We start from the raw sequence: 21535 nt of genomic DNA, 5'->3' as shown, positions 1-21535 counted from the left end.
TAACAAGGGCATAATGATTGTGTAGTTCTGACTGGAGATTTAGGCATATAATACATGTTAAACTCCATGAAGTGTGTATAAATGAGACTCCAAATAATCAAAGCACAGGACAGAACTGTAAAGGTTTGTGTGACCCAGCAGTTGGTTGGTGAGACACTGTTCTTAATGGAAATGTCTGTCTAAAAGAATTTCTTTTCTTAAAGTTGATTCACCTCTTGTGTGATTTCATTTCTGCTCAACATTTCTGGTTGGTTTGAAGATATTTATGATCACAGCATCTTACAAATGGATCACCTCACCCTTGATACACAAAGGTAAAATATTTGTGGGCTTTCAAACTGGGTCAGTATGAAACACATGCATCTACTCCATAGGATTGAGACAAGGGGAGAACAAGTCTGCTAGAACAGCTTATTTGTTTGGCATAGCAGTGTTTCTACCTTTGTATTGTTATAAATGAAACCTCACTGCTCCTACAGTCTACTGCCTCAGATCTGCCTTGATAAATAACAAGATTTGAATAGGAAATTACTGGGAAAACCATCAATTGAAATCATAACTTTTGGCTATAACTTTTCAAGTGTTATAGCTACTGTCTTCTCCAAATTGGGAAGCACATTCCTTGGTAAGTGTAGAGTGGGTACCTGGGATGGAAATTTTCCTAACAAATAGATCCTGATTTTAGTACAAACTTCTGCATGGACAGTGGCAATGAGATTTACTACATACCTGTTTCCTGTAAACATTTGGCCCCTTGGTGTTCTTCTCAAGTAACATATGGCATCCCTTATATCATGGTTTTCAATGAACATTAACACTAACCATTTTCAAAATTTTGAATTTATGACAAATCTAAATGAATTTATGCATATATTACATGTGGGATATATATATATATATATATATATATATACATATATATATATGCATTGCTAAAAGTTAGACACAAAAAAGTCGGGATAGTTTATATGCAAAAATCAAATTAGGTTCAATTTCTGAAAGTGGACATTTAAATACATTATGAGTAAATTATGGAAATGTGAACAAGCCCTCATGATTTATGCACAGATTTTGGCCATTGCTGCTGAAGAATGATTCCAGGTCTCTTCACAAGTATAGCAATCACTCTTCCACAGAGGATTAGCTTTGGTATAGAAATTTATATATTTTGAAAGTCATTGTCCCTATGCCTTTAATTAAAATTTTGTAAAGATTTTTAAAAATTTTGCATTTCAAAAAATATACAAGAAACATATTCACCTTTTGGCATGCAAATTTTGTGTTCCTATTTGAAAGTGTATTGGTTTGTGTTCAAGTGTCTGTCAAAGCATGTATACATATATAAAACTATACATGTTTCTTATATAGAATTTGTGAATGCATCATTATACCATATCGATTACTTGTCATTTTCCTTTTTCTTTTAGCAGACTTCAGTTTGCAATAGTCATATGATAGTCCTAGAAGGTAATTTAGAAATGATATTGGAAAATTCTTGTTTTTGTTGCTTTGATTTATTTATTGCATTTATGCATTGAATGCAAAGATAATAAAACATATCTTACATATGATAATACATTTTTTCTATTAATTTCAAATGTTAAAATTCTTAGTGGATACAATTTAGTATTTGGCAGATACAATGAAATTTCAAATGAAAACCATTTGGAGATGGGAATCCTCTTATTGTCATGTATTTCCAGGCTTCATATACTGTTACTTGTAGCATGGCGAAAACTACTAATTCATAGACTACTTAAATACAACTATGTGAAAACATGGACAGAGTCTGAGATATTTGTCTTCCATAGGTGGTGAATTTTTTTTCTAGATTCTTATGTGTCCCTGCCTTGACTTAACACTTGTTCAAGATTTACCAATGGAAAGGAGTGCATCTAAAAGCTGTGTGGCTTCCTTATCAGATTATCAGCTTTCATGTTTCAAATACTCATTGCAACCAGTTTATGCTGTGAGATTTTGACAACCATGTTTTACTGTTTCTGTCTTTGGACTGTGAGAAGCATATTACTCTCAACAGTTCAACATCTCTGGGACACTAACCAAGATGCTGTGTATACTCTATTGATTCAGTTGAAATATTTCAACTGGATTTTTGGATGCACAAGACCTGATAGTATGGGTCATTTTTATGAAGCCCATGGTTCTGGTTTTCATTGCAATGGCCATCAAAATCAACTGCATGAAATACCCATTTGTGGACATGCAGATATATTTCTATGAGATCTCTGTCTCAATTTTGTCAGTTAACACTATGTTCAAATTTGTTTCTGTGACACGGAACCACATAGTGATGTTTATGGTCAAACCAATCTCTACTTTTCATCTGATTTTGCTGTTAAGAAAGAAGCTTTAAGTCTCTACTCCCAGACCCGGTGAGAGAGAGACCCAACCGCCTGGTGAGGTGGGCACTCCTGAGGCTGCAGAGCGGAAGAGACCACCAACACTGCTCACCCCTGCCCACATCCCTGGCCCAAGAGGAAACTGTATAAGGCCTCTGGGCTCCCATGGGGGAGGGCCCAGGAGCAGCAGGACACCTGCCAGAGACACCGCCAGACCCTGAAGGAAACAGACCGGATAAACAGTTCTCTGCACCCAAATCCCGTGGGAGGGAGAGCTAAACCTTCAGAGAGGCAGACAAGCCTGGGAAACCAGAAGAGACTGCTCCCTGCACACACATCTCGGACGCCAGAGGAAAAAGCCAAAGACCATCTGGAACCCTGGTGCACTGAAGCTCCCGGAAGGGGCGGCACAGGTCTTCCTGGTTGCTGCCGCTGCAGAGCCCCTGGGCAGCACCCCACGAGCGAACCTGAGCCTCGGGACCACAGGTAAGACCAAATTTTCTGCTGCAAGAAAGCTGCCTGGTGAACTCAAGACACAGGCCCACAGGAACAGCTGAAGACCTGTAGAGAGGAAAAACTACACGCCCGAAAGCAGAACACTCTGTCCCCATAACTGACTGAAAGAGAGGAAAACAGGTCTACAGCACTCCTGACACACAGGCTTATAGGACAGTCTAGCCACTGTCAGAAATAGCAGAACAAAGTAACACTAGAGATAATCTGATGGCGAGAGGCAAGCGCAGGAACCCAAGCAACAGAAACCAAGACTACATGCCATCATCGGAGCCCAATTCTCCCACCAAAACAAACATGGAATATCCAAACACACCAGAAAAGCAAGATCTAGTTTCAAAATCATATTTGATCATGATGCTGGAGGACTTCAAGAAAGACATGAACACACTTAGGGAAGCACAGTAAAACATTAATAAACAAGTAAAAGCCTACAGAGAGGAATCACAAAAATCCCTGAAAGAATTCCAGGAAAACACAATCAAACAGTTGAAGGAATTAAAAATGGAAATAGAAGCAATCAAGAAAGAACACATGGAAACAACCCTGGATATAGAAAACCAAAAGAAGAGACAAGGAGCTGTAGATACAAGCTTCACCAACAGAATACAAGAGATGGAAGAGAGAATCTCAGGAGCAGAAGATTCCATAGAAATCATTGACTCAACTGTCAAAGATAATGTAAAGCGGAAAAAGCTACTGGTCCAAAACATACAGGAAATCCAGGACTCAATGAGAAGATCAAACCTAAGGATAATAGGTATAGAAGAGAGTGAAGATTACCACCTCAAAGGACCAGTAAATATCTTCAACAAAATCATAGAAGAAAACTTCCCTAACCTAAAAAAAGAGATACCCATAGACATACAAGAAGCCTACAGAACTCCAAACAGATTGGACCAGAAAAGAAACACCTCCCGTCACATAATTGTCAAAACACCAAACGCACAAAATAAAGAAAGAATATTAAAAGCAGTAAGGGAAAAAGGTCAAGTAACATATAAAGGGAGACCTATCAGAATCACACCAGACTTCTCGCCAGAAACTATGAAGGCCAGAAGATCCTGGACTGATGTTATACAGACCCTAAGAGAACACAAATGCCAGCCCAGGTTACTGTATCCAGCAAAACTCTCAATTAACATTGATGGAGAAACCAAGATATTCCATGACAAAACCAAATTTACACAATATCTTTCTACAAATCCAGCACTACAAAGGATAATAAATGGTAAAGCCCAACATAAGGAGGCAAGCTATACCCTAGAAGAAGCAAGAAACTAATCGTCTTGGCAACAAAACAAAGAGAATGAAAGCACACAAACATAACCTCACATCCAAATATGAATATAACGGGAAGCAATAATCACTATTCCTTAATATCTCTCAATATCAATGGCCTCAACTCCCCAATAAAAAGACATAGATTAACAAACTGGATACGCAATGAGGACCCTGCATTCTGCTGCCTACAGGAAACACACCTCAGAGACAAAGACAGACACTACCTCAGAGTGAAAGGCTGGAAAACAACTTTCCAAGCAAATGGTCAGAAGAAGCAAGCTGGAGTAGCCATTCTAATATCAAATAAAATCAATTGCCAACTAAAAGTCATCAAAAAAGATAAGGAAGGACACTTCATATTCATCAAAGGAAAAATCAACCACGATGAACTCTCAATCCTAAATATCTATGCCCCAAATACAAGGGCACCTACATACGTAAAGGAAACCTTACTAAAGCTCAAAACACACATTGCACCTCACACAATAATAGTGGGAGATTTCAACACCCCACTCTCATCAATGGACAGATCATGGAAACAGAAGTTAAACAGTGATGTCGACAGACTAAGAGAAGTCATGAGCCAAATGGACTTAACGGATATTTATAGAACATTCTATCCTAAAGCAAAAGGATATACCTTTTTCTCAGCTCCTCATGGTACTTTCTCCAAAATTGACCATATAATTGGTCAAAAAACGGGCCTCAACAGGTACAGAAAGATAGAAATAATCCCATGCGTGCTATCGGACCACCAGGGCCTAAAACTGGTCTTCAATAACAATAAGGGAAGAATGCCCACATATACGTGGAAATTGAACAATGCTCTACTCAATGATAACCTGGTCAAGGAAGAAATAAAGAAAGAAATTAAAAACTTTTTAGAATTTAATGAAAATGAAGATACAACATACTCAAACTTATGGGAAACAATGAAAGCTGTGCTAAGAGGAAAACTCATAGCGCTGAATGCCTGCAGAAAGAAACAGGAAAGAGCATATGTCAGCAGCTTGACAGCACACCTAAAAGCTCTAGAACAAAAAGAAGCAAATACACCCAGGAGGAGTAGAAGGCAGGAAATAATCAAACTCAGAGCTGAAATCAACCAAGTAAAACAAAAAGGACCATAGAAAGAATCAACAGAACCAAAAGTTGGTTCTTTGAGAAAATCAACAAGATAGATAAACCCTTAGCCAGACTAACGAGAGGACACAGAGAGTGTGTCCAAATTAACAAAATCAGAAATGAAAAGGGAGACATAACTACAGATTCGGAGGAAATTCAAAAAATCATCAGATCTTCCTATAAAAACCTATATTCAACAAAATTTGAAAATCTTCAGGAAATGGACAATTTCCTAGACAGATACCAGGTATCGAGGTTAAATCAGGAACAGATAAACCAGTTAAACAACCCCATAACTCCTAAGGAAATAGAAGCAGTCATTAAAGGTCTCCCAACCAAAAAGAGCCCAGGTCCAGACGGGTTTAGTGCAGAATTCTATCAAACCTTCATAGAAGACCTCATACCAATATTATCCAAACTATTCCACAAAATTGAAACAGATGGAGCCCTACCGAATTCCTTCTACGAAGCCACAATTACTCTTATACCTAAACCACACAAAGACACAACAAAGAAAGAGAACTTCAGACCAATTTCCCTTATGAATATCGACGCAAAAATACTCAATAAAATTCTGGCAAACCGAATTCAAGAGCACATCAAAACAATCATCCACCATGATCAAGTAGGCTTCATCCCAGGCATGCAGGGATGGTTTAATATACGGAAAACCATCAACGTGATCCATCATATAAACAAACTGAAAGAACAGAACGACATTATCATTTCATTATATGCTGAGAAAGCATTTGACAAAATTCAACACCCTTTCATGATAAAAGTCCTGGAAAGAATAGGAATTCAAGGCCCATACCTAAACATAGTAAAAGCCATATACAGCAAACCAGTTGCTAACATTAAACTAAATGGAGAGAAACTTGAAGTAATCCCACTAAAATCAGGGACTAGACAAGGCTGCCCACTCTCTCCCTACTTATTCAATATAGTTCTTGAAGTTCTAGCCAGAGCAATCAGACAACAAAAGGAGATCAAAGGGATACAGATCGGAAAAGAAGAGGTCAAAATATCACTATTTGCAGATGACATGATAGTATATTTAAGTGATCCCAAAAGTTCCACCAGAGAACTACTAAAGCTGATAAACAACTTCAGCAAAGTGGCTGGGTATAAAATTAACTCAAATAAATCAGTTGCCTTCCTCTATACAAAAGAGAAACAAGCCGAGAAAGAAATTAGGGAAACGACACCCTTCATAATAGACCCAAATAATATAAAGTACCTCGGTGTGACTTTAACCAAGCAAGTAAAAGATCTGTACAATAAGAACTTCAAGACCCTGAGGAAAGAAATTGAAGAAGACCTCAGAAGATGGAAAGATCTCCCATGCTCATGGATTGGCAGGATTAATATAGTAAAAATGGCCATTTTACCAAAAGCAATCATCAGATTCAATGCAATCCCCATCAAAATACCAATCCAATTCTTCAAAGAGTTAGACAGAACAATTTGCAAATTCATCTGGAATAACAAAAAACCCAGGATAGCTAAAGCTATCCTCAACAATAAAAGAACTTCAGGGGGAATCACTATCCCTGAACTCAAGCAGTATTACAGAGCAATAGTGATAAAAACTGCATGGTATTGGTACAGAGACAGACAGATAGACCAATGGAATAGAATTGAAGACCCAGAAATGAACCCACACACCTATGGTCACTTGATTTTTGACAAAGGAGCCAAAACCATCCAATGGAAAAAAGATAGCATTTTCAGCAAATGGTGCTGGTTCAACTGGAGGGCAACATGTAGAAGAATGCAGATCGATCCATGCTTATCACCCTGTACAAAGCTTAAGTCCAAGTGGATCAAGGACCTCCACATCAAAGCAGACACACTCAAACTAATAGAAGAAAAACTAGGGAAGCATCTGGAACACATGGGCACTGGAAAAAATTTCCTGAACAAAACACCAATGGCTCATGCTCTAAGATCAAGAATCGACAAATGGGATCTCATAAAACTGCAAAGCTTCTGTAAGGCAAAGGACACTGTGGTTAGGACAAAACGGCAACCAACAGATTGGGAAAAGATCTTTACCAATCCTACAACAGATAGAGGCCTTATATCCAAAATATACAAAGAACTCAAGAAGTTAGACCGCAGGGAAACAAATAACCCTATTAAAAAATGGGGTTCAGAGCTAAACAAAGAATTCACAGCTGAGGAATGCCGAATGGCTGAGAAACACCTAAAGAAATGTTCAACATCTTTAGTCATAAGGGAAATGCAAATCAAAACAACCCTGAGATATCACCTCACACCAGTGCGATTGGCTAAGATCAAAAACTCAGGTGACAGCAGATGCTGGCGAGGATGTGGAGAAAGAAGAACACTCCTCCATTGTTGGTGGGATTGCAGACTGGTAAAACCATTCTGGAAATCAGTCTGGAGGTTCCTCAGAAAATTGGACATTGAACTGCCTGAGGATCCAGCTATACCTCTCTTGGGCATATACCCAAAAGATGCCTCAACATATAAAAGAGACACGTGCTCCACTATGTTCATCGCAGCCTTATTTATAATAGCCAGAAAATGGAAAGAACCCAGATGCCCTTCAACAGAGGAATGGATACAGAAAATGTGGTACATCTACACAATGGAATATTACTCAGCTTTCAAAAACAACGAGTTTATGAAATTCGTAGGCAAATGGTTGGAACTGGAAAATATCATCCTGAGTGAGCTAACCCAATCACAGAAAGACATACATGGTATGCACTCATTGATAAGTGGCTATTAGCCCAAATGCTTGAATTACCCTTGATCCCTAGAACAAACGAAACTCAAGACGGATGATCAAAATGTGAATGCTTCACTCCTTCTTTAAATGAGGAAAAAGAATACCCTTGGCAGGGAAGGGAGAGGCAAAGATTAAAACAGAGACTGAAGGAACACCCATTCAGAGCCTGCCCCACATGTGGCCCATACATATACAGCCACCCAATTAGACAAGATGGATGAAGCAAAGAAGTGCAGACCGACAGGAGCCGGATGTAGATCGCTCCTGAGAGACACAGCCAGAATACAGCAAATATAGAGGCGAATGCCAGCAGCAAACCACTGAACTGAGAATAGGTCCCCTATTGAAGGAATCAGAGAAAGAACTGGAAGAGCTTGAAGGGGCTCGAGACCCCAAAAGTACAACAATGCCAAGCAACCAGAGCTTCCAGGGACTAAGCCACTACCTAAAGACTATACATGGACTGACCCTGGACTCTGACCCCATAGGTAGCAATGAATATCCTAGTAAGAGCACCAGTGGAAGGGGAAGCCCTGGGTCCTGCTAAGACTGAACCCCCAGTGAACTAGTCTATGGGGGGAGGGCGGCAATGGGGGGAGGGTTGGGAGGGGAACACCTATAAGGAAGGGGAGGGGGGAGGGGGATGTTTGCCCGGAAACCGGGAAAGGGAATAACACTCGAAATGTATATAAGAAATACTCAAGTTAATAAAAAAAATAATAAATAAAAAAAAAGCAAAAAAAAAAAAAGAAAGAAGCTTTAAGAAGCAAACAGTCATGGATTGGCAGGATTAATATAGTAAAAGTGGCCATTTTACAAAAAGCGATCTACAGATTCAATGCAATCCCCATCAAAATACCAAACCATTTCTTCAGACAGTTAGACAGAAAAATTTGCAAATTCATCTGGAATAACAAAAAAAAACCCAGGATAGCTAAAACTATTCTCAAAAATAAAAGGACTTCTGGGAAATCACTATCCCTGAACTCAAGCAGTATTACAGAGCAATAGTGATAAAAACTGCATGGTATCGGTACAGAGACAGACAGATAGACCAGTGGAATAGAATTGAAGACCCAGAAATGAACCCACACACCTATGATCACTTAATTATTGACAAAGGAGCCAAAACCATCCAATGGAAAAAAAAAGATAGCATTTTTAGCAAATGGTGCTGGTTCAACTGGAGGTCAGTGTGTAGAAGAATGCAGATCGATCCATGCTTATCACCCTGTACAAAGCTTAAGTCCAAGTGGAACTAGGACCTCCATATCAAACCAGATACATTCAAACCAATAGAAGAAAAAGTGGGGAAGCATCTCAAACACATGGGCACTAGAGAAAATTTCCTGAACCAAACACCAATGGCTTATGCTCTAAGATCAAGAATTGGCAAATGGGATCTCATAAAACTGCAAAGATTCTGTAAGGCAAAGGACACTGTTGTTAGGACAAAATTACAACCAACAGGTTGGGAAAAGATCTTTACCAATCCTGCAACAGATAGAGGGCTTATATACAAAATATACAAAGAACTCAAGAAGTTAGACCACAGGGAGACAAATAACCGTATTAAAAAAATGGGGTTCAGAGCTAAACAAAGAATTCACAGCTGAGGAATACTGAATTGCTGAGAAACACCTATAGAAATGTTCAACATCTTTAGTCATAAGGGAAATTCAAATCAAAACAACCCTGAGAATACACCTCACACCAGTGAGAATGGCTAAGATCAAAACCTCAGGTGACAGCAAATGCTGGCGAGGATGTGGAGAAAGAGGAACACTCCTCCATTGATGGTGGGATTGCAGACTGGTACAACCATTCTGAAAATCATTCTGTAGGCTCCTCAGAAAATTAGACATTGAACTACCTGAGGACCCAGCTATACCACTCTTGGGCATATACCCAAAAGATACCCCAGCATATAACAAATACAGGTGCTCCACTATGTTCATAGCAGCCTTATTTATAAATAGCCAGCAGCTGGAAAGAACCCAGATGCCCTTCAACAGAGGAATGGATACAGAAAATGTGGTACATCTACACAATGGAATATTACTCAGCTATCAAAAACAATGACTTTATGAAATCCATAGGCAAATGGATGGAACTAGAAAATATCATCTTGAGTGAGGTAACCCAATCACAGAAAATCACCCATGGTATGCACTCATTGGTAAGTGCCTATTAGCCCAAATGCTTGAATTACCCTAGATGCACAGACCAAAATGTGAATGCTTCACTCCTTCTTTAAAAGGGGAACAATAATACCCTTGGCAGGGAATAGGGAGGCAAAGTTTAGAACAGAGGCAGAAGGAACACCCATTCAGAGCCTGCCCCACATGTGTCCCATACATATACAGCCACCAAACTAGATAAGATGGATGAAGGAAAGAAGTGCGGGCCGACAGGAACTACATGTAGATCTCTCCTGAGAGACACACCCACAATACACCAAATACATAGGCAAATGTTAGCAGCAAACCACTGAACTGAGAACGGGACCCTCGTTGAAGGAATCAGTGAAAGTACTGGAAGAGTTGAAGGGGCTTGAGACCCCATATGAAAAATAATGCCAACCAACCTGAGCTTCCAGGGACTAAGACACTACCCAAAGTCTATACATGGACTGACCCTGGGCTCCAACCTCATAGGTAGCAATGAATAGTCTAGTAAGAGCACCAGTGGAAGGGGAAGCCCTTGTTCTTGCCAAGACTGAACCCCCAGCGAACGTGTTTGTTGTGGGCAGGGTGGTAATGGGGGGAGGATGGAGAGGGGAAGCCCATATAGAAGGGGAGGAGGAGGGGTTAGATGGATGTTGGGCATGAAACCAGGAAGGGGAATAACAATTGAAGTGTAAATAAGAAATACTCAAGTTAATAAAGATAAAAAAAGAAGTAAACATTTACCTGCTGTGTTGCCAGTAGATCTCAGGATATCCACCATGTCACTCTGGTGTGGTCATGTTTCTGTCTGAGATAAGCTATTTAAGACCAGAGAGTCATGTAAAGACCAAGTGTATTTCCATAGAGGCACTTCTAGATGCCTGAAATGGGGCCTTCTGCCTTTATCACATCTGTTAAAATGGTCCCAGAGAAGTTTCTTATTCCTACAGGAAACTCATTTGGCCCTCAACTCACTATAAATAAATTTGTTCTTTATCAAGCTTTACTTGGGTGTGTTTAAGCTTTTTTCATCCTCTATATCTCTTAACTTGTTCATTTTTTAAAATATTTTTCATATCCCAAATCTGAAGCCTACGAAATATTTTCAGATTTTACCCACAGGCAGTAATAGGTAAATATGTATCTCAAATAGAGATTGCTAAAGTAAAGGAAACTTGCCTGGCAAAATCTTTTCTCAAGTTTGTTGATGACTGAGCAATGAAATGTAACCACATTTCTGCGAGGAGAACATCAGGCACAAACAAATACTAAAGGGCTTATATAAAACCTTATGCTTTACAGAATCTTTTCAATTTAATGAAGTTTCATTTGGCCATTGTTGATCTTAGAGCATAAGCCATTGGTGTTCTGTTCACGAAAATTTCCCCAGTGCCCGTAAGTTTGAGGCTGTTCTCCACATTTTCTTCAAATAATTTGAGTGTATCTGGGTTTTATGGAGGCTCTTGATTAGCTTGAACTTGAGGTTTGTACAGGACAATAAGAATGGATCAATTTGCATTCTTCATCATTCTGACTGCCATTTGAATCAGCACCATTTGTTGAAAATTCTGTCTTTTTTCCACTTTAAGTTTTTAGTTCTTTTTCAAAGATAAAGTGACCATAGGTGTGTGAGTTCATTTCTGGATCTTCAATTCTATTACATCGATCTACCTTCCTGTCTCTGTACCAATACCACACAGTTTTTATTATAATTACTCTGTAATACATCTTGAGGTCAGGGATGGTGATTCCCTAGATGTTTTTATAGTGATGACAATAGTTTTTTCTACTCTGGTCCTTTTTGTTATTCCAAATTAATTTTCAAATTGCTTTCAAACTCTATGAAGAATTGTGTTGGAATTTTGATTGGTAATGCATTATATCTGTAGATTGCTTTTGGCAAAATGAACATTTCAAAAACATTAATCATTCCAATCCATGAGCATACGCCATCTTTCCATCTTCTGAGATCTTCCTTAATTTCTTTCTTCAAACACTTGAAGATTTTGTCATAGAGATTTTCACTTGCTTAGTTAGAGTCACACTGAAATATTTTCTATTATTTGTGTCTATCGTGAAGAATGTTGTTTCCCTAATTTTTTTCTCAGCCTGTTTACCTTTTGAGTAAAGGAAAGATACTAATTTGTTTGAGTTAATTTTATAGCCAACCAGTTTGCTGAAGTTTTTATCTGGTTTAGGAGTTCTCTGGTGAAAATTTTGGGTCACTTAAGTATAGTATCATATCATCTGCAAATAGTGATATTTTGACTTCTTCCTTTCCAATTTATATCCCTTTGACCTCCTTTTGTTGTCTGAATGTTCTGGCTAGGACTTTGAGTACTATTTTGAATAAGTAGGGAGAAAATGGGCAACCATATCTAGTCCCGGATTTTAGTGATATTGCATCAAGATTCTTTCCATTTAATATGATGTCAGCTACTGTCTTGCTGGTGTTATGATGTTTAGGTATGGTTCTTGAATTCATCTTTCTAATACTTTCAATATGAAGGGGTGCTGAATTTTGTCATATGTTTCTCTGCATCTAAAGAGATATTCATGCATTTTTCCTTTGATTTTGTTTATTCAGTTGTATATGTTGATGGATTTCCATATATTGAACCTTTCCTGTAATCCTGGGGTGAAGCCTACTTGATCATGATAGATGACCATTTTGTTATTTTCTTGAATTCAAAGTGCAAGAATCTAATTTAGTAATTTTGCCTCTAAATTCATAAGGGAAATTTGTTTGAAGTTTTCTTTCTTTGTTGGGTCTTTGTGTGGTTTAGTTATAAGCATAAATGTTACTACATGGAAGAAATTGCGTAGTGGTTCTTCAGTTTCTATTTTGTTAAATAGTTTGGACAGTATTGGTATCAGGTCTTCTATGAAGATCTGATAAAATTCTTCAATAACACATCTTGTCCTAGGCTTTTTTTTTAGTTAGAAGATTTCAATTACTGCTTATATGGTTTATCTGAACCTGGTTTAACTTTGTTATCTTGTATCTGTCTAGAAAATTGTCCATTTTGTCCAAATTTTCCAGTTTTGTTGAATATAGGCTTTTGTGGTAGGATCTGATGATTTTTTAAATTTCCTCAGATTCTGCTGTTGTGCCTCCCTTTTCATTTCTTACCTTGTTAATTTGCAGACTCTCTCTCTGTGTCCTCTGGTGAGTCTGGCTAAGGGATTATCTATCTTGTTGATTTTCCAAAAGAACCAACTCCTGGTTTTATTGATTCTTTGTGTAGTTATTTTGGTTCTACTTGATTGATTTCATCTCGGAGTCTGATTATTTTCTGCTGTCTACTCCTTTTGATTGTATTTCCTCCTTTTATTCTAGAGCTTTTAGGTGTGCTGTCAAGCTGCTAGTCTATGCTGTCTCAAGTTTCTTTTTGTAGGCAATCAGAGGTATGAATTTTTCTCTTTGTGCTCCTTTCATTTTCTCCTTTAATTTGGGATGTTTTGTGCTTTCATTTTCATTAAATTCTAAAAATTCTTTATTTTTTTCTCTTTATTTCTTCCTTGACTAAGTTATCATTGTTCAGATTCTGTGTGTTTGTGGGCATTCAGTAAATTTTGTTGTTACTGAAGGCCAGTCTTAGTCTGTGATAATCTTATTGGATGCATGGTATTATCTCAATTTTCTTGTATATGATGAGGTCTGCTTTTTCACTGACTATATGTTCATCTACTACATTCCAGGGGAAGCCTCCTGACAGCAATATTGTGTAGTTGGCCTACATAAAAGTAAGAAATATCATCCTGAGTGTGGTAAGTCAGTCAAAAACAAAACAAAACAAAACACATAGTATGCACTTAATGATAAGTGGCTATAAGCCTAAAATCTCACATTACCCAGGATACAAACTACAGACCACATGAAGCTCAAGAAGAAGTATGACCAAAGTGTGGATGCCTCAGTCCTTCTTAGAAGGGGGAACAAAAATATTCATAGAAAGAAATATGGAGACACAGTTTGAAGCAAAGACTGAAGGAAAAGCCATCCAGCGATTGGTCCAACTGGGGATCCAGACCATGTACATTCACTGAACCCAGACAATCTCACTGATGCCAAGAAGTAGAAGCTGACAGGAGCCTGATATAGCTGTCTCCTGAGTGGCACTCTGAGAGCATAGAGAGGTGAATGCTCCCAGCTAACCTTTGAACTGAGAACAGGGTCGCTATTGGAGGAGTTAGAGAAAAGATTGAAGGAGTTGAAGGGATTTGCAGCCCCATAATAATAACAATGCCAACCAACCAGCGCTCCCAGGGACAAAATCCCCATCCAGAGAGTACACAGGGATTGACCTATGGCTCTATCCTCATATGTAGCAGAGGATGGCCTTTTGGGCATCAGTGGGAGGAGAAGCCCTTGGCCTGCCAAGGGTCAATGCCCCAGTGTAGGGGAATGTTAGGGCAGGGAGGCAGGAATGGGTGGGTGGGGGAACACCCTCATAGAAGCAGGTGGATGTAGGATGGGATAGGGTGTTTATGGATGGGAAAATGGAAAGGGGGATTATAATCAAAATTTAAATGAAAATAAATCCAATAAAAATACTCAAAAAAACTTATGGAAATCCACCAAAGAAGAATCAAAGTAAATATGAACATATTTGCAAGGAATTTAAATTGGGAGATACCTCCCAGACCAAACATCTTATGCTTTCAATAAACTCCCAGAGGACCAAAATGGGATACATTATTTTGAGCCATAATGAATAGGATTCTATAAACAGTATTCTTCCTGAGATAAAACAAAAAATGTTATTTCAAGGCCATTCATGATTCTCTACAGTGATATATAAGTATGAAAATCTTTGGAGAAAATATTTTTTGTAGTTGAACATGAAGAAATAGAGCTCCTGTTAAATAAAGTTTCACCCACTACTGATTTATATTTATATTAATGAAAATTAGACTGCTTGCTATTGTTAATATCAAACAAATGCCAAACCTGAGAACTACAGCAGTGATTTGCTTGGAGTTGTACTGGTATAATAGTGTCACAAGTGTTATGTAAGTAAACGCCATAATTTAAATGGATTTAAGACCCATTCTATGAGGTGAAACTGATGGAATATTTGCAGAAGTGGAAAAGGGATTGAAATTCAATAGGTATAGAAAACCCATTGCATTATTCTGCTCAAGAAGGATTGAAATAAAATTACTTTTAAAGAAATACTGATATACCCATAGGTTAGTGCCTTCTACATAATGCATCATAGTCGTGTATTAATTAATGTTAAAAATGGGCAGGGGCAGGAATAGAGGAGGCTGATCTGGTATTAGGTGGGGGAATAGGACTGAAGTACTAAGGGCCAGCAGAAATGTACTGAAACAGGCAACCTCAGGAGGTAAGAGATTGGTGTGGGGTAGGGCTCCAGAATATACCAGAGACCTGAGAGGTAAGAGACTTTTGGGACATAAATGCAGGGAACCTTAGGTAAAATAGCCTATAGTGGGGAGATGGAACTTGTAGAGCATAACTCTAGCAGAAAGATAGGGCATCAAGTGAGTGATGGGGTTGCAATCCCACAGTCAAAACTATGACCCATAATTGTTCCTGTCTGAAAGAACTGCAAGGATGGAAATTGAGATGAGCCTGATGAAAAGAAGGTTCAGCAACAGGCCCGAAGTGGGATCCAACTCATTGGGAGGCTCCAAGTTCTGACACTACAGCCAAGCCTATGCAGAGCTCACAAAAAAGGGACCTATCATGACTGCCCTCTGAAAGACCCAACCAAGCACCTGACAAAGTCACATGCAGATACTTGCACTCAACCAATGAACTTTAGCTGCTGACCCCTGTGGTTGAATTAGGGAAAAGCTGGCAGAAGCTTAGGAGGAGTTCGGCTCTATAGGAGGATCAGCAGTCTCAACTAACCTGGACCCTTGAGATTTCTCAGACACTGGATCACCAACCAGGTAGCATACAGCAGCTGAAATGAGACCCTTAACATATATACAATAGAGGACAGCGAGGTCGGGTTGAGTCAAAGAAGACACACATAACCCTCAAGAGACTGGAGGCCCCAGGGAGTTTAGTGTTGTGATGGAGTGGGTGGGGTTGGAACATCCTAGTGGTAAAATAGCATGGGGAGGAAGTATGGGATGTGGAACAGTTGTAGGGTGGACAAGGAGGGGAATAAAATCTGGAGTGTAAAGTAGATAGATAGATAGATAATAAATAAATAAATAAATAAATAAATAAATAAATAAATAAATATGAGACTGAACGGTTGTACTAACAAGCAATCCTAAAAATCAGCACTGTATTAAATAAATAAACAGTAAATAAAAAACAAAATTTTTGCCTAATCCTTTCCCCAAAGATGGAAATTATTTTGCGGAGATGTTACATGCAAGTTTGTTTTCAGGAATGACAAGGAACGGTGGTGCAAGAGCTGTCTTTCAAGGAGGTTAGATTGGGAAGAAGGGATGGCACTGGTGTGTGAAATTATGTTAAGTTAAATAAAGTTTATGATCAGATCTGACTCATGAACTCTTCCTCCATAGTGAGGCCAGGGCATGTATAGGTGACAGAGGAAGTCTTAGTTTCATGTGGTTTTTCACTAAGGGAATCAAGCTAGGGAGTTGCAAGATAAGGTCAAGGTATAGGTCTGTGGAAATTGAAATGAAATTAATGTTTCCCTGGTAATCATGTGGATAATTTCTTTTAAAAAATGAAAAAAAGAGCAGATGTTGTGAAATAAGAGGGGTCAAGAACCTAGGTTTAGGAGCTTGGGGATAAGAGTCATTGGAATGGTCAGTGAATTGTGGCAGGTAAAGAAATTTTGAAAGCTACAAATTCAGAAATCAAACTGATAATATTGAGATATGTCAGACAAGATTGATTCTGTGTTGTCCTTTGTCCTGATGCTGTTTTTACTCTCCTGGAGGGGCTGCTGAAAATGTACTCAGGTGCTCTTCTGTGAAGCTTCTCCCCAGTTTAAATGCTCAATAAAGACTAGATCCTGTGATTGGACAGTTGAGAGGAAATGTGGGACAAGAGGACTTTGAGAGATGAGCAGGTAGACTGGAGACAACAAGGGAAGGAGAGAAGGTAGAAGATTATGGAGCCATCATGGAGCAGAAATATGTGGCCAGGACAAAATGCAAGTAGTAAAGGGTTTTGTGCCTGGAAACAAAGTTAGCATAGTGTTAGATCTGCCCAATCTAAGCTTATATCTTATAATCAAAACAAAAAGATTGCATGGTATTTTATATGGGCTTATTGGGCTTGGAAATTCCAATAACAAATTGTTGCATCATCCAGGTCTGGCTTAGAACCCAAGTAACTTGAGATAATCATTCACCTCCTGCAATAGAAACAGCCAAGTCTGTGGTCTACAGCTGAAGCAGTGCATTTTAAATGCTGAGTTGATCAAAGTGGTCTACAGAGAGATACCATGAAGCTCCCTCTCCAAGCCACAAGCAAACCATGGCAATCAGAAGCAGCACCTCAGCCCTGAGCTGGGAATTAGGCTCTGTCAGTGCCTCAAAAAGGTTGTGGTTCCCCGAGTTTAAAGAAGGAACAAGGGCCCTGGGGCCCAGCTGCCTGAGAAGCAGCCCTCAAAACTGAGGATAAACAGCTGAAAATTGCAGTTTATTATTTTCACTTTTTATTGTACATTTTACTAATTTACATTTCAAATGTCATCTCATTTCCCAGTTGACCATCCACAAACTCCCTATCATATCCCCACTCCACACTCCCCTCTGCTTCTTTGAGCGTGCTACCCCACCCACTCCTACCTTACTGCCCTGGTATTTGCTTACACTGGAGCATCAAGCCTTCACAGAATCTAGGGCCTCTCCTTTCACTGGTGCCAGATAAGGCCATCCTCTGCTACTTATGCAACTAGAGCCATGGATGCCTCCATATGTACTTTTTTGTTGGTGGTTTAGACTCTGGGAACACTGGGGCATCTGGTTAGTTAATATTGTTGTTCTTCCTATGGGGTTGCAAAACCCTTCAGCTCCTTCAGCTCCTTTCCCTAATTCCTCCATTGGGGTCTCTATGCTCAGTCCAATGCTTGTCTGTGAGCATCCATATCTGTATTTGTCATTCTCTTGCAGACCCTCTAAGAAGATAACTATATCAGGCTCCTCTCAGCAAGTACTTCTTGGTGTCTGAATATGGGATGGATACTCAGGTGGGGCAGTGTCTGGAGGGCCTTTGCTTCAGTCTCTGTTCCACACTTTCTCCCTGTATTTCCTTTAGACAGGAGCAATTCTGGGTTAAAATGTGTAGATGAGTGGGTGGTCCCATACTTAAATAGGGGGCCTTGCCTAGCCTCTAGATATGGTCTCTACATGTTCTCCCTCCCCTGTGTTGGACATTTCAGCTAACCTCATCCCATTTGGATCCTGGGAGCCTCTTGCTTTCCTGGTATCTGGGACTTTCTGGTGGCTATCTCCTGTTCCCTAGCCCCCATTATGACACATCTCTGTTAAATTTCCTGATCCCTTATATTTCATTGCTTATCCTCCCATATCCAATCCTTCTTCAAAGCCTCTCAGCTGACTGGGAATCACAGCCAGGGGGAGCTTTCTGATGCTCAATTTCCTCTATCCCTCATATCTAAAAAGGAGATGGAAGAGCCAAACCTGATCTACCATCAGCTTGAAATACAATCTCCTTGAGATTGGTGCATACTGCCAGCCACAGCCAAAGCAAGACACAATGTTCAGAAGCATAGAAGCCACAGGTTTTTATACAGTTAGCCTTTCTTTTCAAATAAAAGAATTGTAAAGGACTGCAGTTTCCTGAGTCGAACAGCAGAGGGAAACGAAGGTACAAGATGCTCTAGATCAGGCACTAATAATTATAAATTGATAATATATATTAGATAATAAATAATTTTTGTGTTTTATTGGATAATATTTTGAATGATGCAACAAGAATAGATTTAAAGGTAATTGACACCACACCTCATCAGTTACTATCACAATGATAATTATCGTGGATGCTTTATGTCTCAAAAAATAGGGCCCTAGATAAAAAATTACAATCCTTAGAAAAGTAATGAGAATTTTATAGGTTGGAGACAGAAGATGGAAAAGATGCTAGAACAAAAGATGTATAAATGCATAGATGACAGTGAGCAACAGAGAGATAAATATAAGACATGACAACATGGGCTAGAGGAAATATTGAAACTAAAGGTACAAGAATGTATACATCAAGATAAGCAACAGAAAAATGAAATGAAGATTTTAGACAGGAGATAAAGAGATGCTAGAACAAAAGATATAGGATTTCTTAGATGAAACCAAACAATGGAGAGATACATTTAAGACGTGGTAACAAAAACTAGAGAACATATTGGAACTAAATGTACAGGAATTTATATGTCAAGATAAACAACAAACAGAGTAAATTTTAGGTTGAAGGCAGGAGCTGGAAAGTAGTTCAGAAGCAATAATGCAGGATTTCATTCATCAGACTGAACAGCAAAGAGATAGCAATAAAATTTGGAACCAGCGTCTAGCAGATAGATTACAAAGGTTAATAAATCAATGGAGTACTACTTAGCAATTAAAAACAAAGACATGAAATTCTTAGGCAAATGGATGGAACTAGAAAAATATCATACTGAGTGAGGTAATCCAGTCACTAAAGAACATACATGATATGCACTCACTGATAAGTGGATATCAGTCCAAAAGCTTGGAATACATGAGAAAAATACACAGATCATATGAAGCTCAAGAAGAAGAAAGACAAAAATGTGAATATATCAGTTTTTGTTAAAAGGAGAACAAAATACTCATGGGAGGAAATACAGGGACAAATAGTGGAGCATGGACTGAAGAAAAGGTCAACCAGAGACTGGCCCCCTGGGAATCCATACCATACACAGTCACCAAACCCAGTCACTATTGCTATTACCAAGAACTACTTGCTGACATGAGCAAGATATGGATGTCTCCTGAGCAGGTCTGCCAGGGCCTTACTAATACCAATGAGGATGCTTGCAGCTAATCATTGGATTGAGTATGAGGACCTCAAAGGAGGAGTTTGAGAAAGGACTGAAGGAGCTGAAGGGATTTGCAACCCCGTAGCAAGAACAAAATTATGAACCAACCAGAGCTCCCAGGGACTGAACAACTAACCAATGAGTACATTCCACTTGCATACATAGCTTCACATTTTGTCTCCACAGTTTCTCTTGTGAGTATTTTGTTGCCTCTTCTTAGAAGGGCTGAAGTAGCCACATTTAAGTTTTTCTTCTTGAGCTTTCATATGATCTTTAATTGTATCTTGGGTGTTCTGAGCTTTTGAGTTAATATCCACTTATCAGTGAGTGCATACCACGTCTGCCAATTTGTGGCTGGGTTATCTCACTCAGGATAATATTTTCTAGTTTGATCCATTTGCCTATTAATTTAATGAGGTCATTGTTTTTAATAGTAGGTAAGTAGTGCTCTATTGTGTAAATGTACCACATTTTCTTTATCCATTCCTCTGTTGAAGGGCATCTGGATTCTTTCCAGCTTCTGACTATTATAAATAAGGCTGCTATGAACATAGTGGAACATGTGTCCTCTTTGTATGTTGGAGAATCTTTTGGGTATATGCCCAGGAGAGGTATAGCGATGTCCTCAGGTAGTGTAATATCCAATTTTCTGAAGAACCTTCAGACTGATTTCCAGAGTGGTTGTACCAGTTTGCAATCCCACCAGCAATGAAGGAGTGTTCCTTTCTCCACATCCTGGCCAACTTGTGTTGTCAACTGAGGTTTTGAACTTAGATACTCTGACTGTTTTGAGAATGTTACTTTAGTAACATTTCTTTTCCAAGCATGTGTGCCCATGCATTTGGGGCATAGAGTTCAGAGTTAAACTTGGGAGATGTTTTTATTGGATATTTTATGTCTTTACATTTCAAATGTTATACCCTTCATCCCATATCCCGTCCTCTCCCCTTCACCTGCTTCTATTAATATGCTCCTACTCCCACTCACCCAATCCATCTTAGGAAAATTTAACGTTTATGTGTATGTGTCCTTCCTTACCTTTTGGATAACTTTTGGTTTACAGTCAATTTTATTTGATGAATGGGTATTCTGGCTTATTTCTTGGGACCATTTTCCTTGAAAATATTTCCCAGACTTTTATTCTCAGGTAGTATCTGTTTTTGTCATTGAGATATTTTTCCAGTATGCAGCATAATGCTAGGTCTTGTTTAACTATCAAGGCTCTTAGTCTGTCTTTTTATTGGAGAATTGAGTTTATTCATGCTTAGAGGTATCAAGGACCAATGATTGTTGCTTCCTTTATTTTTGTTGTTAAAGGTAGCATTATGTTTATGTTTCTCT

The 21535-nt window shown here is 38.9% G+C and overlaps 1 pseudogene; it reads left to right on the top strand.

Annotated features, from left to right (window-relative positions):
- Window positions 1–285: 285 nt before the first annotated feature.
- Window positions 286–21535, top strand: part of LOC100912112 (uncharacterized) — a 58812-nt pseudogene continuing 37562 nt past the window's right edge.

The sequence above is a fragment of the Rattus norvegicus genome, chromosome X (assembly GCF_021556685.1).
Source record: "Rattus norvegicus strain SHRSP/BbbUtx chromosome X, alternate assembly SHRSP_T2T, whole genome shotgun sequence".
NCBI lineage: Eukaryota > Metazoa > Chordata > Mammalia > Rodentia > Muridae > Rattus > Rattus norvegicus.
This window is presented reverse-complemented; position numbering and strand designations above follow the sequence as displayed.